The 26,163-nt window shown below is 42.7% G+C and overlaps 1 protein-coding gene across 2 annotated transcripts in view; it reads right to left on the bottom strand.

Moving 5' to 3' along the window:
• IRF2 (interferon regulatory factor 2) overlaps positions 1 to 25,626 on the bottom strand; it is a 75,345-nt gene extending 49,719 nt beyond the window's left edge. The window contains exon 1 of one of the 2 annotated variants that reach the window (XM_033104233.1): positions 25,431 to 25,626. The gene's annotated coding sequence lies outside the window, so the exon portion shown is untranslated. Of the gene's footprint in view, positions 1 to 23,848; positions 24,114 to 25,430 lie in introns of those variants that run through there. The other variant, XM_033104235.1, reaches the window with a different exon arrangement.
• Positions 25,627 to 26,163: the final 537 nt, after the last annotated feature.

Genomic DNA, 26,163 nt, shown 5'->3' with positions numbered 1-26,163 from the left:
ACCTATTCTCTTTCCCAACAGCTGTCCTACCACTTCCCCACCACTGCCTCCTTCTTCTTGTTTGCTCATGTGCAACAATTTATGACTGAGCTGAATAACACCCAGTCATAATACTAACGCCATGAGAGATTTATGGTTATCACCTCATCTGAGCTTTTGGTCTCTGCGGACCTTTTCTGCTTCTCCCTCATCAGTTCCTGTTCCTCGTCCCCACAGGCACACGTTCAGATGTTTCCATCCTCACACTCCCTGCTTCACTTCCACACCTGTCAGTCCCTGCAAATGCGCTTGCCTCCAACTTCAGAGAGAAAACTAGAGGCCACCGGGCTCTTCTTTCTGAATTCCTTAACTCCCTTCCCGCTTCAAACTTTTCTAGACTTCTGTAATCTCCTTTTTTCCTCCTTCAGACCAGGTGGGTGGTAATTCCACTCTCAGCAGCAGGGCATGTGGAAGGTTTATGAGGAGAAGAAATCCTGAGATTGGTTTCAGGTTTACTAAATTTGAGGTATCTGTGGGAGAGCCAAAAAAGGTGTTGGGTGGCCAATTCGATATGTAAGGCTCAGGAAAAAGGTTTAGCCTAGAAATAGCCAAGCACCCCTTTACATATTATTCAAATGCAATCTCTTCCACAAAGCCTATCCTGGCCAAGCAAAACTCCCCTTGAATTCATAAAACACTCTGTCTCTAACATGTATCTCATGATGCCTTCCTTTTATTTGTATGTGCTGTACTCCACTGAGACAAAAGCTGCTTTTCAGCTGTAAACACGGTAACACTGCTACACATGTTAACTATGTAGTCTTGTACTTTGCACCCAGCCAGCACCCAATAAATACAGACCAGCTCTCTCCAGCAACACTGGACATGTTCTATTAACATATACCCCCTTCCCAGTCCAACAAGGTAGCCACTAACCACATGTGGCTACTAAACACCTGATTGTGGCTAGTGTGAATGAGGAACCACTTGTCCCCACAGATGCACACGGAGTTTCAAGGCTGGTTCTAGTCTTTCAAATCAGTGAGGGGTCAGGTGTCTGGTAAAAACAAACTATCTGCATAGGACACCCCTGTGGGGTTCCTGAAGAAGCAGGTTACCCAACCTGACATTGAAACTGTTCCACTTTGAGAAAAGCCTGGTGTTTACAAGCCTGACTCACACTCTGAAAGCTTAACCTCCTTTTGGAAGGCAACCTGTTGGTAAGTGGGGAGCTTCCATGGAACGTATACTTATCCTGGTCTAGATATACAAGCCCTTGAAAACATCACCAGCTGGTAGGTACAGAGCACACGGTATCCCATGTTACACCATGATGATATTAGCAATGACAGCAAACGAGTATTAAGTGCTTAGCAGGGTTAGGCAATCTCATTATAACCATTAGTTCACTTGATTCACAATAACTAAAATTCCCATTTTATAGATGAAGAAACTGAGGCACATAAGGTTAAGTAACTTGCCCAAGGTTACAGAGCTACTGACTAGTAGAGTTCAGGAGTCTTAGGCCCTTACTTAGCTTTTGGACCTTGAGGCCAAACTGGGGGTCCACATAAAGAAGCATTGAGGGCCCCATGCTTTCCATTCTGACACAGCATCTGCACTGGGAACCTGTGCTAAAGGAGACCCCAGCCAGGGCCAAGAGAGTTTCCACAGACAGAAGTTTATGGTGAAGGATGTTCGATGGACCGTTACTTATAATAGCAAAAAATTTAAATTGATCCAAATACTAGATAGTAAGAAGTATAAGATGTCGTAGATTCAAAAAATGGAATATTGTGACTATTATTTCTTGTGACAAAATATTTCTGTGACAAAATATTCTTATTACCAAGGAAAAAGAGTAACTTGACAATGGAGAAGCCTGACAGATACCTCCTTAATCAAATGATCAAAAGAATATCACCAACAAAGGAACAAGTCAAAGTCAAACACCCCCTGAGAGGATGCAACAGAGCATCACATCTGTGATATTCTTGCAGAAAATAACCTGAATCTAATCACGCGGAAACCACCAATAAACCCGAGTGGATGGACACTCTATAATTACGGAAACCGGCTTGTAATTGCCAAAAATGTCGAATTCATGGAAGTAAAGGAAGAATTAAAGAGGAATGACGCCTGAGCCTGGATCGGATCCTTTTGCTACAAGGGACATTACTGGGACAACTGGCACACCTGAATGGGGCCTGTGGATTCGATGGTACTCATGTTAATTGCCTGATTCTAACAGTTGCATTGTGGTCATGCTGGAGAGTGCCCTTGTTTGCAGGAAAGACACACTCAAATATTCAGGAGTGATGGGATGTCGTTTCGCCAAGTTCCTTTCCAAAGTTTCAGAAAAAAAATTCTTTGTAATACTTTTGCAACTTAGTGTAAGTCTGAAATTAGTTGCAAAGAAAAAGACTAGGCAAGAAAGACAATAGCAAATTACAAGTAATTTACAGTCTAGAAGGGGAAATGACAGTATTTCTGCAAATACAACAAACTCTAGAAAATTCTGTTGTGGTACTGAAACTGCTGGCAGTTTTTTCTTCATCCAGGCATCGCGCCTCTAATAAGCACAGGCATCAATCACTTTATCCCTCCATCCACAAGGGGCAGCGCAATCAAGCAACAATTATCTGAACAAGGAGCCTCCCGGCTTCGCTTCCTAGGGACGAAGAGGAGCGACGGTGCATAATTCATTTAAATTGCTGGTTATGTAGAAAACTAAAAGTGAGATGACCCAAATGTTTGCCTGGATGTTTTAGAAAAGGCTCTCAGATTTAAGCATCAAAGATTACCTCCTGTCAAACCTCTGTTCGAATATTTAATTGAAGTTATTTAAATTTTAAAACACAAGGTTGTTTCCCAAGTGAATTGTCTCACCCCACAGGTTAAGTTAGCAGCAAAGGACGCAGGTCAGAAGCACCATCCCTGCGCTGCCACTGCTTGTATTTTTCAGATATTCAGCATTCAGAGGCCCCGTACCACTGTATTCTCTGCAGGGTATTTTAGGCCAGCTCCCAGTTGTCACCAGAGCTCCCAAAGCTGGCATTCCCAGCGTAGTTTCATTTTCTTTCATGACAATATTCCCACTCCCACAGACTTTCAAGAGCTTGGCTCCAAAAGGGCCCACCATGAGGAAGGGTTTTGGTTCTTGTTTCTCATTTACAACTTCTCCTCAACTGGTAGAATTCCGAGCCTGAATAACCTCCAGTTCTACTTGCTCTAACTTGGCTGAAGATTTCAGTTAACTACTTTGGCCTCAGAGTAACACACAAAACACATACTTACTATTCTCCCAGAGAGTCACTATAACCCTGCAAGAATAGAAAGTGAAACCAGTGGATCAGGAACAACAAGTCCTTGTCCAACACAGCGGTACCAAACAGCCACTCTGACTGCTCTCCCCACTCCCAACCCCAATCTGTCATCTTCCCTACAGCCAAAAGACCCTTGTAAAGCACAGACAGGACCCGCTCAGAGCCCACTGTTGTCACATGCACTGGCTCCAGCTTCATCTCCCTTCCTTGCTCTTACTCCCAGAGCCTGCAGCCAGTGGGCTCTCTAAGGCCTTGGCAAATATTTATCACCTAGCCTCAAGAACGTCCCCTTTCACTGGCTAACTCTTACATTCTTCAAGTCTTAGCTTCAAAATCACTTCCTCAGCAAGCCTCCTTCATCTCCCCAGGCCAGGCCCGGCTCCCACATCTGTCTGCCTCACTGGACGCTCATCTCCAGGAGGCCTAAGACCAATTTTGTCCGTTCACCACTCTGTTCCCAGGGCCTAGAGTATGGCAAAGGCCTATGCTTAATAAATAAACTAAGAAATTATTATGTGTGCCGGGCACGTATGACAGTCAAAGGGGGAACGGAGAGGGGACTTGCAGCCTGGTAAAAGAAAGCTGGTACACAAGCAATTACAATGAAGAAAATGATGATTGGCCATTAAAAAAAAAAAAAGGTATATATAAATGCTATGGGGAATTCCATCTATGAAAGGAGTGGTGTATACATTTTTAAAATTATTGCTCAGAAACAATGCTTTATATTTTAGGTTTTCAAGATATACTCTGGATCTTGTTTGTTTCAAAACTATAGGTATGAGAATTCACTAGAAATTCTCATGTTTACCAGTACAGTGTTGCCAGTACGGTGTTGCGCATTACCCAGAATTCACAGACGTTCATTGTGGGAACCATATCAAAATGGACCACTTTCGAGTGTGAGTGAGCCTTATTAATAATTAGAGCTTGCCTCTAAGTGAATGTAAAGAGGGACTGTCCCTGGAAAAACCACGATGTGAGGGTCCTCTGATTACAGGAGATAGCTGCTCTGGGAACAGGCTGGACATCTTTTACTGAAAATCCTTGGACCAGATGTGTTTCAGAATTCAGAAGTTTTTGGATTTTGGAGAGTTAATATGGTGCATATATCCTATAGAGCAAAACACCCCCAGCAAGATCTAGAGCAGAACCCCTTAATCCAACACGGTAATATTTCTGCAGTAAAACGTGAACATCCACACTGAGTGGAATTAGTAACATCTATGAATAGCTTTATGCCAATTCAGGGCAGACTACACTGCCAAATGAGTCATGATAAAAACTTTCAGTTTTCAGAGCTATTTGGATTGCAAATGAGGATTTTGGATCTGTAATTGATTTCAAGTTATTTCTGTCCTTGGAAAATACTATTGTTCCCATGTTAGACAAGAAAATCAGTATCTTCTTCCTTAAGTTGTACTTACATTATAAATTAATCTGGCACGCACTATGCTTAAATTAGTGAATAACAGCACATTTTTAGTCTTGAAATGGAAAAGTTTAATGCAAACTGCATTTGCATATTAGAAAGAAGTGAAATACTTTTGCTGAGTATTTTTATAAAATTTGAAATCCTAAGTAGCTGTTTAAAAATTATTATTGACTTTAAATTAGGTCTGCCTAGCAATATGTATACATGTTTCACTTTACCAGACTAATACATAAAATGTTTACTTATGAAATAAGAAATGTTTTAAATAAGATTCAAAATTTCTTTTAAATATCCTCCCTAAGGTTCCTTTACGACGACGACAATTATAATGACATTGTTCCTTTTCCTATGACATTTTAAATTTTATTTCAAAAATTAAGTTTGTTGCAAGGAATACTTTTATGAGTATCAAGTTAAACTGAGTTTGTTTGTTATTGTTTATGCAGTGAGAGCTATGTCATCCATTGAGATGGGTATAAAAGCCATTCTCCTATTTAATATAAGCCCTACTGCTCTGTGGAAACCTGACATGAAACAAAAAGACTACTTGTAGTGGCACAAATGCAAATGTACTCAAGGAATTTTCTGGAACATTTACCTCCCCCATTTAAAAAGAATCATTTAAAATACTTTTGAACGAAAGGGCAAATGTGTCATTGAAACGTGAGAAGTATAACATACATTGAACTGATTAGGTTCTGTGGACTTGGGTAGAATTTCAGTTCAGAGATCCTTGGCTACATATGTGGCAGTGTAAAGAAAGGAAACATACTGAGGTTAAAGACGGCCAAGGTGAAGGAGCCCCCAAAGACCCTCCTACCATAAGGGCCAAGGCACGTATACGGGCGTTTACACGTGCACTGAACTGAATTGTTTAGAAGTATATGCATAAAAAGGTCAAAACTTGCGTCTAAAAAAATGCTCTCCTGAGAGATAATTAATGATGGTGGTAGGGATGACGACGGCAGGGACTATTTACAGAGCACCTACGATATACATGCTATTTAGTTCTACGCTTTATATATGAGGTCGGACAATTAAGTTTGCCAACTTGTTGCAACGATATTACTAACTTTGTTTGATATCAGAGGGATTATTCTTACGCGTTTGTACCAACTGGACAAACAATTAAACAAGTTTACTATCTGGAAGTGCTGAAATGGCTGCGTGGAAAACAAAACCTGAACTTTTCACCCACAATTCATGGCTCTTGCATCACGACAATGCACCAGCTCACACAGCACTGTCTTTGAGGGAGTTTTTAGCTAGTAAACAAATAACTGTATTGGAACACCCTCCCTACTCACCTGATCTGGCCCCCAGTGACATCTTTCTTTACCTGAAGATAAAGGAAATATTGAAAGGAAGACATTTTGATGACATTCAGGACACCAAGGGTAATAACATGACAGCTCTGATGGCCATTCCAGAAAAAGAGTTCCAAAATTGCTTTGAAGGGTGGACTAGGCGCTGGCGTCGGTGCATAACTTCCCAAGGGGAGTACTTTGAAGGTGACCGTAGTGACACTCAGCAATGAGGTATGTAGCACTTTTTCCAGCATGAGTTTGTGAACATAATTGTCGGACCTTGTATATTATCTCATTTAACCCTAACAACAAACCTATAAGGTAGGTACTATTATTTTTCTTGTTTTAAGAACAGGAAGCTGTGGCTTAGCCTGTGCCAGAGCTGGTTCTTTGTCCTGGAGCTCCACTATCATGAGAACAAGTGCCCTAAAACAGGCTTTCACCCTGAGTGGACAGTACTCACCTACATGTGCCTTTGGGTCCTCACACGTGAACACTAGAAAACTGGTGTGTTTCCCAAGCTTTCCTTGGACACCACACTAATTCTGACAGTTGCTTCCTCATGGCAAGAATATTTCAGGAACAGAGGGTCAAGTCAAAGTCCACCAGGCTTACAGATGGGAAATGTAGCATTTCCCAACATTTACTGTTCATGTGGGTCTTTGTTCTAGGGGAGGGGCAGTTAAGAACACAAATCCCCCACAAACAAAGATGACACTCAGAGGTAAGTGAACTGTCTGGGGCTTTTCCTAAAAGAGGAAGTCTTTTGACCCTGTATGACCCCAGGACTGCACTAATAAAAACACTTTTTTTTCCCCCCAGTGATCTATCTCACCAGATCCAGCAGCAAGATAAGGATGGGTTTAAAACCTGAAGCCCTTAAGCAGAACTTTATACACCCTTCACACCTCTATTTGAGGTCCCCCCTGGGGTGATGTGGGTGACCACATGAGGCCCCCAACAAGCATTTTTGACATGGGTCCCAGCAAACACTTCAGCATGAGGCAGGAAGAGGGCTCATAAAGATAAAAGATATAACACTGTCTCCTGCCTTTCTTAGTCTGCGGCCAGCAGAACAGGGGGCAGTGGAGAACTGAGAAGAGGAGCGGGATCTCCAAAGTGACTGCGGCTTCTTTCTTAAAGAACACTTTCTGAATTACACAGTTTCCGAAAGAACATGGAGACGAATGGTTTTGACTCAGGAAAATCATTCTGCACCTATCTTATCTGATGCAATGAGAATGAGAGTTAAAAAGCGATCATATCCACACCCAAGGACTCACAGAAGGAAGGAAGAGTCTCATCACACAGCATCTTGTGGTAATTTTCTCAGACCCACTGTCATGGAAGCAACAGAGCAGAAAAGGCAACAGTGTGGGCTGTTGAGCCTGGCTGAGATGCCTGGGTCCAAATCCCAGATCTATCACTTATAAGCAGTATGACTTTGGGCAGGTTACTGACCCTATCTGTTCCCATGGGGCTTTGCAAGGATTGGATGAGGAAACAGGTAAAACATCTAGAATAGTGCTTTACATCTCACAGGTACTTTGGGTTGGACTATAAATTGGTACAAATTTCCAGACAGCAGCCTGGTGACAGTATCAAAAAATTTAAATGACATCTTTTGACCCAGCCACATCACTTCTAGGAAATGTTTCCCAAGTAATTTAATCACGTGTGACACATGTGTTCTTTTAAAAAAATCCACAATGATCATTAAATCTGCTGCACATGCAAATATAATATTCTGCCTTGTAAATAAAAAAGAAATAGAAAAAAACTATGAGAAAGCTCTGTGAAGTTGCACAGATAAATTACTCCCCAGATACATCGAAATTACGAAAAGCCCAGAGCATTTTTTTGGTAATCCGTCACCTTTTTAAAAGAGCATTTTCTAGAAGAATTCATAGAAGGTAACAAGGACCTAAAAGGTTAGACTGACTTTTAAACATCTTTCATAAAGTTGAAATCATGCTGGGACCATTGGGTGTGTTTGGTTGGACCCAGACCCTGCCCGGTACCTAGATGGCATCAGATTCTGCAATTCAGCAAAGCAAGAATCATGGGCAGATTTCCAAGCATATGGAGTCAGGCTCATACTGCATGTTCAAACCTTCTTTCCATATGGAAAATGGGAAAAGAAGCAGCCCTACATTTCCCTTAATCAGCATGTCCTCTGAGCACTGCCTTTGCAGTACAGGAGTAAAGCAAACTCTGAAAGGCAGAGCTTCTCCTTTTGCGAGTTAAGTGGTGAGTTCATTTAAGACTGTCCCTCTTTCCAAGAATAGGTTAGTATCCCTGGAGCCATCCAGATCAGCAGTTTGAAAGCCCAGAAAAGACATCTTAGTCCTCAAGTACACTGGGAAAGTACAGAAAACGTTAAATACGATGGTGCATGTGAGAAAAGTGTGGACAACAGTGGACAAAGGACACACATACACTAGCTCGGGGAGGGGAGTGTAGCAGGAAATGGGAAGGACCTGAATTATCTGAGTTGTTTGTATCACCCAAGTCACTGCATCTTTTCCACTTCCTTTCCACACTCCACAGAACCAGAGTGGCTGTGCTTGGTCCCTCCAGGAACACAGAAAAAACAAGGGGACATGGGGAAAGAGGAGATGGCAATGCTTTCAGCGCTTAAGTTTGAAAAGTCAAATGACAAGGAAGTTTTAGGCCAGCATACTGAAACTCCTAAGAAAATCTATTTGCATAAAATGACTAAATTATTTGCTGCCATCTGATTTCCAATCCATTACTGGAAGACTATGTTGAAAACCAACGCCTTCCCAAAAGAAAGTTGCCTGAAAAGAATTTGCTCTGAGAAAAGGCTGACTGACCTTCAAAGGATTCCCCTGGATGAGAATAAATGATTCTCTCCCTCACATCACAGGCACTTCCCTGCTGCCACATATCCTTTGGTGATTTTCTTTGAGTTGTCCTCTCTGCCAAGAACCTCTCAATAAAGGTTACCTATTAATATTGCTATTATTATTATTATTATTATTATTATTATTATTGTTAAGCAATCCAAGGCAACTTTTTATGTTCAAAGCCGGCTGAAATCCAACACACAAACTATAAACTTATGCACTATAGTTTTCATGAGTTTGAGTCTATCCCTGCGATAAGCTATCCTGATTACCCATAAATTCCAACTAGAAAAGAGAGCCAAAATTGCTACCTACTCTTAAGTATAGGAATACCTCTGAAGCAAAAACCCCTCTCCTCCGCACACTGCAGAACTGTCGTCAAATATTTTTAGAAGATACTTACTGCTGCTTCCCAAATTCCAAATAGTACCTGGAAATTGGATTTGGCGTCCGCTGTATTTTCACTATGCCCCAACCCCTTCTCCCCCACCAACCCTTTCCGGGGACCACACTGGTTACCTTCCCTCTCCTTGTTGAAGCAGAATGTGCTGGAGAGAGCTCAGGTTTGGTATCGAAAACATATGGATTCGAACCTCTCCACTCACAACCTGTATCTTCTCCAAATTTTAGTTTCCTTATCTATAAACAGACATGGTAATAGCAACTTGGCAGAACTACAGTGAGAAAGACATAGCAAAGGACACTTTATAGAGGAAAAGTAGGAAATAATTGCTTTGGTCTCCACTAAGACTTCCACAGAGAAATTCCAATAGTACAGCCAGTACTCCACCTAACAGCAAAGTGGACAAAGCAGATTCCGTCATAAGGAGCAGGAGGGTCCCCACCACCCCCGCAGGGTCCATCTTCTGAGTAGTAGCTTAGTCTCCACAGTGCACAGTGCTGGCCAGATTAATCTTCCCAGACATCTTATCACCTTGTTCAAAATCCTTCAGTGGCTCCACAATGCCCACTGAATAAAATCTGGGCTCCCACCATAATTCCCACCCCAACTTCCTGATTTCTTACCCAACTGATTATTTCCGCCTCTAACGCAACCACAGCTCACATCTTCATGTATTTGCAAACAGGCATATCTCTGTACAAAGTCTTTGTGAGCAGGAATCCCATCTTATTATTCATCTTTGAACCTCCCAAAATATCAAGCATAGTGCCTTGCCCATAATAATATGTAGTAATTATTTATTGATAAGAAAGTGGATGAACGCCTCCCAAAGAACCCACTGGGGGGTCGGGGTGGTGGTGGAGGAAAAGGCAAAGAATATGAACTATAGGTTGTGATGGATAAAACTCATTATAAACAAGTGATATACAAGCTGGGAAAATGATTGCAAAAAGCATGCAACCTAAAAAAGAATAATTTTATTATTTTCAAGACATTTTCCAGGTGACTCGAGCTCAGTATGCTAACGCACTTTTGACTTATACTTATTCAACATTTCATTCAAAAAATCTTATTGAGCCAAGAACTCTGAAAAGCACTATGTGCCAAGCACTATGAAAAACTCGGGGGCGGGGGGAAGGGCTAGACACAAAGATGAGGACGAGATCACTGTCCTCAAAGGGTTTACACTGCAGTGATGGAAGCAGGCACATAAAAAACCACTCTTAAAACAAGGCGCTGTGTCTTGAAGGTGATGCTCGAGAAACAAACTCAGGATAAAACTTGTGATGACATGCTTCATGATATAAAGCACCCCACGAAAAGTGAATACGGGCATTTGATACAAAAAGGCAATCGTTGATAACAGAAGTACAACGTGGTATATTAAAATACAGCAAAGAAATATCTAAGGCCTTTGACTAAGACCTCTGAACCTGATCCCTATCCGTGCAGCCAGAGGACCAAGCTGTTACTGGCCTCCACACCTGACGGTGGCACCATTCTCACCTCAGTCATGATGTGATGCAGCATGACTGAGCAACGCGGTTGGGAGAAGCCTCCATGTAGTGCAGTCAATACCACCGGCCCCCTCTGGGCTTCCAGCGTCCTGTAGTTTAGGCTTGACACTAAGGTTCAATGAACCGGCGCTTCCATGGTCTTACACGGTGCCCTCGGAGAATCTCGCCAAGTGCACCTCATGCCGAGGCAGGTGCATGAGGCAGGGAGGAGCCCCCTAACCCAAGGGCCAGTCTCACTGTTGAGATGCCAGCAAGATCCAAGCACCCTTTGGGTCACGAGCATGCCCTGTCCTAAAATTTTCTGCCTGGTTTCAGAGCACCTTGCCTTTTTCTTGGTTCTCCACCTTGGGTTTCTCCTCCCTATTAAAGATAACTGTCTCTATCTCTGCCTCACTTGAATATTGCAAACCTATTCACTTCACTCTCTTTATAAACCAAATACAAACAAACCAAAGAGAATACACACAAAAAAATTTGTACCTGTGCCATCACTTCTTTTTAGAAATGTATGAAAGCACCTGAACACCAGGCCTGGGTATTATCAAAAGCACAGTCCTGTCCTTTGTGCAATGCCTATCGGTCTGTGAATGACGAATGCATACCCCCTTACACGCAGCTGCGAACAGTCATCATCGTTTTCTAAAATGTATGGGGAAAAATGTTCCAAATCCTCGGTAATCTTCCCCCCACTATCCTCAGAACGAAGTCCTTCCTTCCTAGTAAACACAGGAACACATGCCCTGAAGAAAGTATTTGTGGCCACCAGGAACTTACTCTAACACTCGCCCCCTTGATCCATCTGCTCCGGCCACACCAGAGAACTCTCCATGCACCAAGGGTGCAAGGAATTTTCAACCCTTCATGTTTTCACTCTTGCTGTTCTTTCAACCAAAGATGTTCTGCTTGCCATTTGCCACCAACTGACATTCCCTCCTCCTCGTGGGCTTTAGGATGTCTCTCGTCAAAGACATAGCTCCTTCCACTTCCCTCTCCTAGCCTTTCACTTTCTGGACTTCTATTAAGCACGTATTTCATTTTCTCTTTTACTACAGATGATTATTTACCTGCCTGTCTCTCTAATTAAATGGTAAATTCTCTGAGAACATGAAATTTTCAACTTTTCATCTCCACAACACACAGCAGTTCAAAAATGTCTGCTGACGGAATTAATTCTCCTGAGAGCTTTATTTAAATATTTGTTTGCAGAAAGAAGTCTTCCGTCTTAATTTCATCATTATCATATTTGTTTTCATAGTACTTGAGGTTAATTTTAAGGACTTTTTTGAAGAGCCTTGGCCCCAAGCCTGAAGGGAATACAAATTTTTGCAATTCTTCTCTTACCATTCTGCCTTATGTCAAACAAAAACATTATGTATCTTCTTCCCAATTATATATAACTCACTCTTAGTTATAGTCCATATGTTTTCTTACCAGACTACATTATTCAATAAAGACCAACTTTTCAAAAGGATTGCATGAAATGAAAAAGTTGAGTAGATCATGAAAGTAAACCAACAATAAATCCATTACTGTAAAGTGGTGGATGAATTTCTCCATCTACTATAACTGTTATAGGAACAAATACGTGTAAATGCCTTCTCATTCTGTCGGTAATTTACAAATACTCAAATGTTTTTATCATTTTACTTAACAGATCTGTTATTACAGCAATAAATTCTTCATTCACTCAAGTAGTAGTATTGAACTATTATTGAATGTATTATGTTTAAATTCTCTTGCCCCCAAATGTTATTCCAAAGCTGGTTTTACTCACTTTTATCCTTATACCACAAAAGTGATGAACCCTAGTTTCTTTTTCATGAGCCCCAAGTATTGAAGGTACCATATGAGCAACTGCTGTAATTAATTCACTATCATATTTAAGCACTGCTAGAAATTTTAGGATTCAAAATGCAACCGAAGAAATTTAATTCTTTACTACAGAGTTCAACAAAACATACTGAGTACTTAATCTGGACACGAGACCCTGGGCAGGCCACTTGATTTCTCCAGCTGAAAAAAATGAAGAAACTGAGATAATCTCTAAGGAAACTTCCAACTCTAGTATTTTATGAGAAGGTTAAATATGTTTATCTGATTCCCCATTTACAAATCCACTCTGATTTATTTCATTCAGTATAATTTAATTCCTCAGGAGGGGCTTTATCAGCTTTACAACATCTCAAAATTTTAAAAATGGTTTGTGCGTCATGCTACACATACTGTAATAAAGGAGAATCTTTATTAGTTTTTCAGATCATACTAATATGTCATTTTGGAACCCACAAAAAGAATGATTCAATCTATAATTCTACTACAAAAAACCCGCAAATAATCAATTCAAAAATGGGCAAAGAACTGGAATAGACATTTCTCCAAAGATGAAGCAATATATATATATAAATAAATTGTCAAGTAGCACATAAAAAGAGGCTCAATATCACTAGCTATTAGGGAAACGCAAATCAAAACCACAATGAGATACCACCTCACACCAATCAGGATGGCTACTGTCAAAAAAACTAGAAAATAACAAATTTTGGCGAGGATGTGGAGAAACTGGAACCCTTGTGCATTACTGGTGGGAATATAAAATTTTCCACAGCCATTGTGGAAAACACTGTGGCGGTTCCTCACAATGTTAAACATAGAATTACTCTATGATGCACTGAATTAACAGAATTGCAAGCAGGGATTCAGATACTTTTACACTGATGTTCATAGCAGCATTATTCACAATAGCCAAATGGTAGTAACAGCCCAAGTACCCATCAATAGATGAATGGATAAACAAAATAGTGGGAATATTATTCTGCTAATATTCTGGAAAATATTCTGCTAAGTGAAATAAGCCAGACACAAAAGGACAAATACTGTATGATTCCACCGATATGAAGTACCTAGAGAAGTCAAATTCATAGATACAGAAAGCAAATGGTGGTTGCCAGGGGCTGAGGAAAGCAGACTTATTGTTTAATGGGTACAGTTTGTGTATGAGATGATAACAAAGTTCTGGAGATGGCGGTGGTGATGGTCGCACAACACTGTAAACGCACTTAATGCCACTGGGTTGTAAACTTAAAAGATGATTACAATGGTAAACTGTATGTTATGTAACTTTTACCACAATTTAAAAAAAGAACTAGACATGTGTTCATACGTTTGGGAATTCACTACTTGTTGCCACTGTTTCCTTCAGTCCTGTTATGGATAATTATGCTTTAATTCCAGGCAACCTGAAGTACTCACTGGCCAAACACATACACATGCACAGAGGGAGAGGGAGAGGGAGACGGAGAGAGAGAGAATGATGGATTTTCAAAATTAAATAAGGGCCAATTTCCCCCTCGTGGTGATGTCATCTCACTGGACATACAGAGGCTAGACTCTCCCAGCACCACCCTCCGGGGAGGGATTTGGAGCAGTAGCACGGCCTTTATTAGCAGCACTGCTAGGTACAGGGTCTACCCCGGGAGAAAGGAAAACAGGTAACTATTAGGACTTACCCACATGGTGTTCCTAAATGACAAAAGACACCAGCCGACAGTTGAATGCCGGATGCCAAACTAACCATGGAAAAATTAGAGAAAAACAGCAACAATAAAACAATATGTTGTTTTACGCCTATTACATAATTTATTAAGAATCTGACGTTGAGAAAAGAAAATGTATACAGTTGGCCAAGAATTTGTCATATTAGCACTGCTGTTTCCCCTACAACCTGAGACAACCCTATGTGGCCTGTGGAAGAACCCTAGAAGGAGTTCATGGATATCTAAAATCACTGCTGGAACTGTGGTCTTATTTACCCAATTGCTTAATTTTGTTTTATCGAGCCATATACATTAGGCTCCTAACGCTAAGGAATGCAGATCCTCTACCTAGCTAACTCAAATCCAACGTGATTACTTTCTTACCTTTGAATACCTCCCTCTACAGATAGTTAGCACTGAGTAAATACTTGTTAAATCAATGACTGACTGACTCAGTGGTCAAAAGTCCACTGTTCCAGCTCAATGACCTTCTCTACCCCATCTCCCAAATTGCAACCTGCCTTCGAAGAAAAGAAAAAAAAGCCTTAATGCATTAAAAGCACCTGTAAGAGAGGCAAATCCTCTGATAATATTTTAAATTCACCCTGACTTCTCCAATCACCCGTGCGACAACACCCAAAAGTGGAAATAGCAGTTCATCTATATTCCGTTCTGGGGCCGCCCTTCCAGGTTCCCCAAGTTTCCACTTTCATTCTAGTAACAGAGAAGAACGGGAGAGGACCACCTGTGTCTGTCCTTGGGCGCATTCAGGGCATCCTCTACGGACAATAGCCTCATGTCTAATTCTCTACCCTCATTCTACCCTGACGACCTTAACCTGCAAGGTCAGCTAAACAGTGCACGATTTAAGTTTTTCCATGTGAACAAAATCCCAACATTCCTGAAAAGAGTCAACAAAGATTTACCTTCAAGATTACTATTTTAAAGAGAGATTATACTTTCCTATTCTTCCGTCAGTTGCAAATCCCCAAACCTACCAGAATTCACTTATAATTAATCTACAGTGTTTTCATTGGAAGAAAGCAATCAGGCAAACTCTGACCCACTGAGCAGCTGGGACTTTTTTTTGCCGAAGGTTTGGTTTAGTCTTTATTTTTCTAGCTGCTGGCCCTGCTAACATGATTCAGTGAAGGTCGTATTTAATCTCGCAGAGAAACGCTACCTAAGCAGTTCTTAGGTAGGCGTCAGTAAAAATAAATTGCCTTGGCTCTGTGGGTAAGTCTGTTGCTTCAACCCAACAGTTACAGTTGAAGAGAACAAATGAAGTCAACTGTAAAATACTATATTTGATTTCAAAAGAATCTTCACTGCATATATGTAATGGGCTGAGTGGTTGTTAATAACAAAGTTATTGTTAATAATTAACTAGCCCAGCAAGAAAGTAGCTGCTCCCAAATGTTTATCTCCAGTTTATCAGCAAACATAGCTTATTTATATGTGCAACAAGGTATTTGTATCACTGGAACTTAAATGTCAAAGGAATGGACTGACTGATAAGATTGTTTTAAAGTCCTAGGTGCAAAAGAGAAAAAAACCAAACAATTTTTCACCCTGTGGAAGTTGAAGCCCTAATGCAAAGTGACAAATCCCAATATTTATGTGCCTAACACATACACCATAAGGCTTCTAACACAAAGTAGAGCTGTGCCATCCATCCCAAGCTGGAAGTCAGCCTTCTCAGCTAACATTAGCTTTATAGCTGAAAATCAAATCAACAAATATTTATCTAGTTCTTACTGGGAATGCAAAGAAATCCGACACGATCCTAGCTCTCAAATAACTTGCCATGTAGGTACTATACGTGGAAAAATCCAATGAATTAACAATTTTCCTAAGAGTTTGGGAAGCCAGAAAAAATTCAAGATGTTCATGACTAATCGTCATAGGAATGGCACACGTGAGTCCAGTGTGTTGCTTCTGAACAAGTCAGAGCATTTTATTACTTTAGGCTGAAGAGATCAGGTAAGGTTTGTGGGTGAAAACACATGGAGATGCATGCAGTTATAATCAAAAGGACTGCTTTCCTTCAGTCCTTCTAAGTTTAGTCCCTGTGTTACAACTTTTCCCCATTATGTGTCTTCACACTTTGCTTTATTTCCTAATCCCACACCATCTAACGTGACAGCCACCTGCCCCACGCAGCTCCTGCACACTGGAAATGTGACCAGGATGAATTAAGATGTGCTGTACCCAGCGTAGAAGAGAGACAATGGCTTTTGCAGATTCAGTATGAATATGGAACATTAATGATCTCATTCATGTTTTTATATTAATTTCATGTCGAAATGGTAGCATTTTGGATATACAGGGTAACATCAAAGATTATTAAAATTAATTTCACCTACTTCTTTTTGCTTTTCTAACATGGCTACTAGAAAATTTAAAACTCTATATGGTACACATTATATATGTCCTGGACAGTGTCGTCCTAATCAATACTTTTTTTTTTTTTCTCTTTGGCTGTGCTTTGGCATTCTGCCTTTCAACTCCTAACAGCGATACCTAACCCTTGTTTCATAACAACCCAAAAATGTCTCCAATATCTCCAAAGGGATCAGAACTATTCTAAACAATTTTTTTCAGGCAAACATTCCAGATTTAGAGGCTTCTCCAGTTATGAAAAGGCAGAAGTCACACTCTGATTGAGTCATACAAGTCATTCTCCAACAGGAGACTTACACAGGTTGGGGTTGGGGGTGGATAAAACTTCCCTGGATTCATCAGTGATACATCCTGTGATACATCTTAGCCACCTGAGGCACAGGAATGTATACTATGTAAATATAGAGAATGTATATGATAGAAAGATAGGCAATGTCTGCATTCACTTCCTTGAGAAACATTTTACTCTTCACACCCCACAAGAACTGGATCTGTAGCCATCTGTCTACATTAATTGCTCTGATCCAAAAAGGTAGTCAAACTTCTGTGTCTCCTCAAGAAGGCCAAATGGTTACAGCCTGGACCTGGTCCTCAGGTTCAGTTCCCAAGGGGCCAGGAAGACCTGGCTCTCTAACCATGGACATTTCAAAAGAGATGGAGCCCAACATCACTCTGGCTGTGGACTTGGTTGTAAATATCAGTCAAGAACTCTCTTCTCCTACGCCGGTGTCTTCAAGTCTGCAGTATTCACATATATAGAGGACATATCTGTGAAATGAGGTAATAGCTCAGACCCTTCACAGTTCTTGACAAAACAGCATGGCCCATTCTCACCGAGGATCCATCAATCTAAGGGTCATGAAATAGCAGGAGCTGTGATGGGACGATGGCAGCTTCTCTTGGTCCTGGCTGGGAAAGCCCTGATTCTAAGGCCTAGGTTTATACATCAAAGACGAGAGAGCACGAGAATGGCCAAGCCCATGCACGTCCTCCTGAGCCCATGCAATTCCCTCGTCCCAATCCCACATTTACCAGAGGTGACGTCAGAGTGGACACATTAGAGCTGTCCTGAGAATATTCTTCTGGTTATAAAAGTAATTGTGCTGTTGTATTAAATTTAGAAAATACAAGCGTTTCAAGGGGGGGAGAAGTGGAAGCCAGATACTCACAATCCTACCATCCAAATGTTTTCTTCTGTTTCTTGTTTTTTTTTAATGATGTATATAAACATACACACACATTTTTAAAATAAAATTAAGGTCACAGTTGAATATCCTCTTTTTCTCCCCATAACCCATAACACAAACATTGTCCCATCATTAAATGCAAAAACATGAATTTGATCTACACTCAGGGTCTGGACGTGCCATGATTCATTTAAATGTGTCCCTATTGTTGGGTATTTAGGTTGTTTCCAAGTTTTCACTATAACAAAAGCTAATTCTATGAACATCCTTATACACAACCCTTTGTCCCATCTCTGGTTATTTCATGTGGGTCAATTCCTAGAAGTGGAATTACTGGAACAGAGAGTTTAACATTTTTAAGACTTCAGTATGTAACACCAAATTGAATTCCAGAAAGTTAACTTCAATGTACAATCCCAACTACAACATGGAATGGTAGTTTCAAAATCTGCAATACCCAGTTATGGCGTTTCATCCTTCAGCGTTCATTCGTGCCATCTATTCTTCAGGGAAACCCAGTACTGGCCCATTCATTCTATTCTCCTAATTCCCTAGTCACCTCCAACAACTTGACAAAAATAAAACAGCAGCAGGAAGCCCAGCATCGGAGAAGAGAGGAGGTCCTAGGAGAACGAGTACAATCTTTCTGATCTATTTTATCAACACGTGCCTTCCTCTCAGGGCCCATGGTTGCCTCCAAGGGCAATTGTGGACTGAGTCTGACGCCTCAGATGGTATCAATTCCTCCATCCTCTCCAGCTCCAATACTACCCCGAAGGTGGCTTCCACCGTGGCCCGGTGACAACCACTCAGAGCCCCCCACCCCCGCCCCGTTCACTTGTCTCAAGTTGGCTGGTGCCCAGCAGTTTTCCCATGAGACTTCATCATCCCAAGGATAAAAAGGACTAACTCCAGAGTTGGAAATGGAGAGCCTTCCAGAATTTCACCTTGGCCTTGAGTAAACTATCGATTAACTACCAACACGCTCCCACCACCTCCGAAATGCTGTCAGTAACATTTGTGGTAAGACAAAAAGTCGACCGGCCTGATTCCCTCGTCTCTCTCTCCCACTCCGTGATTTAGGAGGTGCTATTCTACACTCCACCTTCTTCTGTTTTTCCATCACCTCATCCCCTGACTGTCACTGTTCAGTGCCCTCCCAATCTTAGTGCACAACTCACACTCACTCACATCCTAGCTCAAGGTGTGAGGACACTATCTCCTCACCACTGTAATTTTCCTCATTGTCTTCGGTAAGTGCAGGGTAAGGAGAGGGAAACAAGCTCTCTTCAAAAATAACATGTTAGATACTACTTAAAATAAAGTAATTTGCATGCCGTTCTTTCTCACCCAATACATCGTCATGAAGTGAGAAAGTCAGTCGGATTCGAAACTTACGGGTCCAAGACAGTATATTCTATCTATCAAGTATTTCCTTGGATCCTCCAAAAACCTGACATGCATAAGCTCAATAAGAACAAATTAAATGGCAAACTCATCTTTCCTTTGATCACATTAGGTGTGCAAGTATCAAATGTTATTACAGATAGCAACAGACTGCTAAGTACACCTGAAAGAAATTATTTATGAAAATAGCAAGTAGTTAACTCTCAAAAATGTTTGTTTAATGAAAACTGGGCAAGCTTTTATCACACAAAATCCTCAATTAAGATATTCTGTTGAACGAAATTGGCCTTGCCCTTGAGATAAAAATGCTTAGAATCCATCATGAGAAAGAACCGCACAGCCTCCTGTTTCTCATAAAAATGGGACTACAAGACATGCACACAGGGCATGAGACATAAGGAGACATTTTTGCTCAACTCCAGTTCCTTCTTGCTTATCGAAGCTAAATATTAAATTGTAAAAGGGGGATATGAGCCAAAACAGTAAAAAATAAAACAAGCAAACCCGTAACTCTTTATGGCTTTCCTAGACAAAGAGACATACGAATAACACAAAGTCCTTCTTGCCCCTTCAGCATGGAAAATTCAAAGTTTCAAAACCATAACACTAATACCATTTTTATAGGACAAGCAATGTTAACATGGGCAGAGCCAATAGCGAGTGACCAGATTCCCTATTCAAAAAGCCTTGTCTAAAATATGGATAACAGATTCCATCTGCTTACCTTCCTGCATAACGCAGCCTCTGAGCCAATGAAAAAATAAAAAGATTTGGCTCTGAGAAGAGATCCTTGATTCAGCAGTTCTCCACCTTTGCTCTCTGGCCCACACACCTGAGGGATAGGGATCCAGGACATAGCAGTGAATACTAGGCTCACTGAGAGGAAGCTAGAAGGGGGATTCCTTAGGGCAGGAGAGTCAAGGAGAGGAAGGGGTTTTAGATCTGAAAGTTACCATGTGGTTTCTAAAAGCTCCCACCCCTTAGTGATTTTGACACACACATAAATCCCATCCAGAGATGACAGAACTATGCAAGCCCATTTTACAGACGTGAAAACTAAGGTCCAGAAAGGGGAAGTGGTTGGAAAAGTTAATAAAAGAGCTGAAAGTCAAGTCCAGGTCTCTGGACTCTTGTTTTCATGTACCTCCACTACACAGAGTCTTGAACATGGCTGGTTGCCAGCAAATATTTAATAAATATCTGAAATAAGGGGAAAATGTTTGTTCATTTAATAAAATAATTGCCTGGGTTACTACAATGGTTCATACTCTGAGGTCCCTGGATCCCCAGCAGAACTCAATTACTGATTGAAGTGGGAAGGTCCTGGGCTAGTTCCAAAGCCTCAGAAAGCCTAGAAGGACTATGAGCATATCGCAAACACAGCTGCCCAGCCTATCTAAAACATCACTTCTTTGGCTGGAATTAAATCAACTAGATTCGATGATGCTATTTCTCTCCAGTCAATCAGGAGTTCTGAGGAAGACTTACGTGTTTCTGAGTAATAAAAATGAGCATATGAAGTATTCCTAACTAAATGCAGGTGTTTCAGAGACGGTATAAAAAGATAGAGCTGGTGAGGGGAGAAATCATTTCAATGCGATCTCTGAAGGTAAAATGCTGGCAACTATGGGCCTGCTGCAAGCATCCTGGGAGGCCCAGGCGGAGTCCTGGAGACAGGTTACAGTTCAGCAACAGGACCCTTTGGCTTGATTTCCTGCCTGTATATTCCCCTTGGTATTTTACATGAAATATTGGCTTCAGGTTTAAACCTGGATCCGATAGATAATTTATCATTCTTTGTTGAAAAATCAAGATTTAATCAAACCTCCTCACTCCCATTCCCACCAGCCACCCCCACCATGAGGACCACTCCTCAACCCTGCCTTGAGTAAATATTCATCACACTCAGGCCAAAAGCAGGACACAAATTGGGCAGAAAGCCCTGTCCTCCTACTGTGCTTCCCTGAAAAATAAGACCTACCTGGAAAATAAGCCCTAGCATGATTTTTCAGGATGACATCCCCTGAACATAAGCTCTAATGTGTTTTTTTGGAGCAAAAATTAATATAAGACCCGGTCTTATTTTCAGAGAAACACAGTACCTGAATGGGAAGGTACATGGTGTCCCATACAGACGAAAAAAGAACTGACTTGATTATTAATAATAACTCACATTTCACAGCAATTTATATTATTTTTATATACAAGTTTGTGTACTTCTATGTCACATTATAAATATAAACTATTATATTTACTTTCACATACATTGTCACGTTATTTTTACGTATATAGTGCTGGGCACATGATAAGTAAGCATTCAATAAATGCAAGTTAACTGAGTCCCTTTGAAGATGTTATAGCAAAACACTAAATCAGTAAGGGCATGCCTGTAATAATAGATAATGAATTATGTCTAAAGCAATAATGAAAAAGATTCGAACTAAAGCACAATGAGTTTGTGAAGATTTTTTGTCTGGTCTCCACATATACAATCTAACTTTTCTTCTGACAGAAAAAATGTTCACTGACAATGCCATATTTTATTGTTAAATACTTTGATGCTTTACATAAAATAGTTATTCGTGTTTAATTCCTTACCATGTTTATATATTCTACCATTATATATACCATTATGTATCATATAAGTAAATTCCCTTCTTGCTGAAAATTCTGTAGGAGTAAAGTCAGTGTTTAATCTACAGTCATGATTTCCTGACTTTTTGAAATTAGTAATAAACTGGTAGAATTCTGAAAGTTAATGCCTTATACATTGGTAAGGCTGTAACTTACACAACCTTTTTTCATACGCAGTATTTCATCCATTCCCAAAAGCAACCTTATCAGATATACAGTTAAGTATTATTATTACCTTCCATAGAACTAACCCCACATGCTACTTACTGCATTTAGTTGTGTACTGTCAGCTCCCCAACTAGAATGCAATCTCCCTAGAGAGTAAAGAAGTTGTCTTCCTGTTCACAGTTGAAGACACAGAGCCTAGCACTGTGTCTGGGGCATAGTGAATGTTCTAGGGAAATTTATTAAATGAATAAAGTCCCTTGTTTGGTGTAAGCCCTTTTTGGTATAAAGCACATAATGGAACCACGTCCCAGATACCCTATTTAGAGTTCAGTGGTCTGTTCTCTATCAAAAGGAAATTGTGTGAAAATGCTCTAAAAACAACAGAGCTTACACTTGAACAATACTAAGAATAAAAGTACAATGTCCTTGGAAACCTGAGAGTATCAATGAACATCAAATGTTAAACATCCAAAGTTTCAAATTTTCCACTACTAAGTTTAAACATTTTTAACTGGTTTTGTATATTGAATATTTGCCTAATATAGTACTTCCGAAAGCAGAGTAAGAGAAAAGTGGAGTTATCAGGACTTTAACACAACCATTTGTGCACCATAATTTGCTTCCAATTTAACAACAGTTACTTTTGATTATGATGACTTTTTTACAGGTAACCCTGAAATGTGGACTTATCTCTAACTTTTCAAGGTCAACAGAAAAGACAACTCATTGAGAATGCAATATGTAAATCTTTAATATTAAGAAGCAGTTACAAACCATAACAGACAACAACTTTTTTGATCTAAGAGGCCAAAATCTAACTTCTTACACAACTGGCTGAGTTATAAATTATAATCATTCACTAATGACAGTGAAATTCCAGACTTGACCACATCAATCAATAGATGTTCGTTCCAAGGTTACCCCTTAGAAATGCCAGTTTAAATTCTAAATATTCTATCTCCTGAAGTTTCCCAAGACAAGTTTTTCTACTATTTTTTAAGTTTGTATTTTCCCCTTCCCCCCTCAAAAAAAGGAATATGGGGGGCTGAGGAAACGAGAGAAGCCTGCATCTGTGTGCCTAATGAAGCGGGACAGGGATGACCTCCAGGTCCCGGTAAGGGAGCGTGCACCTGTCTAACATCAAGACCATCCACCTTCGGTACTCCGTCTGTCTCCAGACCCCTGTCTACACCTGTCCTGGAGCACCAAAAAACTGCAGGTTGCTAAGTTCCAATGGTATTTGAAATCGGTCTGAAAAGTTATAAATGACTGCAGGCTTGACAGCAACCTTGGTTGATTCCTGAAAATCCACAACATGAAATGTAACTATCCTCCACCTTCCCTAGCCATTCATCAAAAGCAGACCGAGTCACAGCAACAGGGAGGCCAGTGGCAGAAGGCAAATGTCAGCATTTATCCTCATATAGAAAGGCTCTGCGTTTTCTCATTCCCTAACCAAGGACAAGGAGCCCTACCTACTACCCATACTGGAGGGAGGAGACTGAAGACGGAAGGAGCGAGTAAAATGTCCCCAAGTTCCAAACTCTGTACTATGGGGTTAAAAAACGAGTGAAAGCCAAGCCGCTAATAGGTGGCAACCTCTAAAGCCAGTCCCAGGGGTGACATTTACAACTGATGAACAAGGGTCCTGCTTACAGCTACTGACCTGGGAGCCTCACCTGGAATACTGACTGGCCCGGAATACTGTCATTGCGCCCGGCTCGGGCTGCCAGCCTCCTTCCTTCCCTTCTTCCCTCTAATGGGGCAAGGAGGTGAAGGCGGCAAACGCACCAAGACCTAGAGCCAAAGAGAGATACCGGTGCGTCCAGGGGAAGGGGACAAGTCACATCCAGAAGCCCTCCGAACTTGGAAAGGCCCCCAGGCCCTGGCACGGAGAGCAGCCGAGGGCTGGCGGGCGCCACGATTGGCCGCGGCGGGCAGCGCTCGGTGGGCGAGCCCCGCCGATTAGGCGGAAAGGAAGTGGCGGCCGCGGCTTTGCACCAACCATGTTCGGCCGGCGGCCGAATGCCACTCGGGCGCCCAGAACGGGGTCGAAGGGCGCGGGGCGGGCACTCACGTCCGCACCCCGCCGCGGCCTGTGCCCCAGGTTACCCAGGGGGACGCTGGTCCCCCGAGCCTGCCAGCAGGGCGCCGCTCGGTCCCCGGAGGCTCCCCGCCCCCACCTCGCCCGCTCCGTAGCCGAGGCGGGTCAGGCCCAGCGCGCGAGGCCGGCCTGGGGGCGCCTGCAGGGACCCGGACGCGCCTGGCGCTAGGCCGCGCCCGAGCAGTTGACCGCTAGGCGCGGCGCCCTCCCGGGACGCACCACCCGAGCCCCCCGCGCTCCGGGACAAGTGCAGTGACAAAGCCCCAGGGCCAGGCTGGGCGCTGGCCGGCGGGAAGGAGGGCGCGGTGTCCCTCCCGAGCGGCGGCAGCGGTGGCCCAGCCCCCAGGAAGCCGGGCGCGCCGGCGAGGCCCGGCGCCCAGCCCCGCTCCGCGCCCGGCCGCCCGCTCGGGCCGCTGGCACCCGACGCCCCCGACCCTTCCCCGAGCTCGGCGTGCGGGCGAACCCTGAGACTGCCCCGGGCCTCCCATCAAGTTTCCTTTGACCGCGGCGGGAGGTGCCTCTCCCTCCAGGGCTCAGAGCGCAGGCAGCCGGGCAGCCGGCGGGTTCCTGCTTATTTACACTGGAGGCTGCCTGCAGCGAGGCGCCGCTGCCGGGCACCGAGAAGGACCTGCTCCCCTGCTTCGGACCTGGAGGCGACGGCGTCTGTTAACACGCACACGCACACACTCGTACACGGTAATTCTGTTGTAAAAGGAGGCCCGAGTCCAGCGGACCAGTACCACCCCCCACGAACACACACACAACACCTGGGGCGCAGAATCACACAGAGCAGGTCTGTGTCCATGGAGCAACCTTTCTGCATCTGCAAATCCAAAAGTGAAATTAAACCTCCACCGACCTCCTCCTCCTCCTCCTCCCTCCCTACCTCCTCCTCCTCCTCCTCGCAGCCTCAGCGGACCCAGTAGCAGCAGCAACAGCAGCAGAACCTGTCTCCCCTAAAATCAGATGATCCATAACAGCGCCTACTGTTCCTCCGAAAATCGGTATTAATATTTATGAACCCCAGCATTCGTAGTCTGCAAAACATCGTGTCAAAACATCAGGACACCCACACACATAGCCCCTCCAGGTCTCATAAACATGCCCTCCAGAAACACACACACGCACAGTCACAACTATTATTTGAAAAATGTTACCTCTCAGGGTGCTTTGTCACGCTACCAATACAATTCCGCAAGGTTTAAGTGTTGCTAGGGTGTATGAAATGGAAATGAAAGCCCGTCAGTTGAATAATCGCAGGAGCAAAACTAAAAGTTACTCCCCGGCTTGCCTGAGAACAGTCCAGATCGAAAGCAAAACAAGGAGAGGAAACTGCGAAGAGCCGAGGCTGGAAATCCCCCCACCCCCCGCCCTCCTCCCTGCCTGCCTCCCTCCCTCCTTTGCTCCCTCCCTCGCCTCCACTCTCCGCCCTCCTCAGTCCGCCCTTCCTCCCCAGTGTTTGTTTCAAGCTTGTGCAACCAGGAGGTGGAGGCGGAGGGAGGGCGAGCCGCCCCGCCGCGAGGTGCGGAAGTTCGCCGCCGCTGTTCATTGGCAGGCTGCGCGGCTTTCATCATTTCTCGAAAAGTCAATTTCATTTTCACTTCCCCATGTCACGGCAGCGGGAGCAACAAGCGGCTGCTCGTGAGTCTGTGGTTCGCACACCGGCGCGCTCACACTCGCCGCTCGAACACTCGAGTGGGGGGTGGGGTCCGGAGGTGACAGGGCGCAAACTTGGGTTCAGGCCAGAAGCTAGTGGCTCTAGGAGAGGGAAGCATCCTAAGGGTTGTCTGAAGGTTGGGAAGGAGGGAGGACGAGGGCTTCCGGGGAAGCAAAGGGTTGTTGCTATCTAGTTGGTGGGGCAGGTGTAACTGGTGTTTAGCACCGCTGTTT

Source organism: Rhinolophus ferrumequinum, chromosome 4 (assembly GCF_004115265.2).
Source record: "Rhinolophus ferrumequinum isolate MPI-CBG mRhiFer1 chromosome 4, mRhiFer1_v1.p, whole genome shotgun sequence".
In the NCBI taxonomy this organism is placed as follows: domain Eukaryota; kingdom Metazoa; phylum Chordata; class Mammalia; order Chiroptera; family Rhinolophidae; genus Rhinolophus; species Rhinolophus ferrumequinum.
The sequence above is the reverse complement of the archived record's forward strand: the minus strand, read 5'-3'. Positions and strand labels throughout refer to the sequence as shown.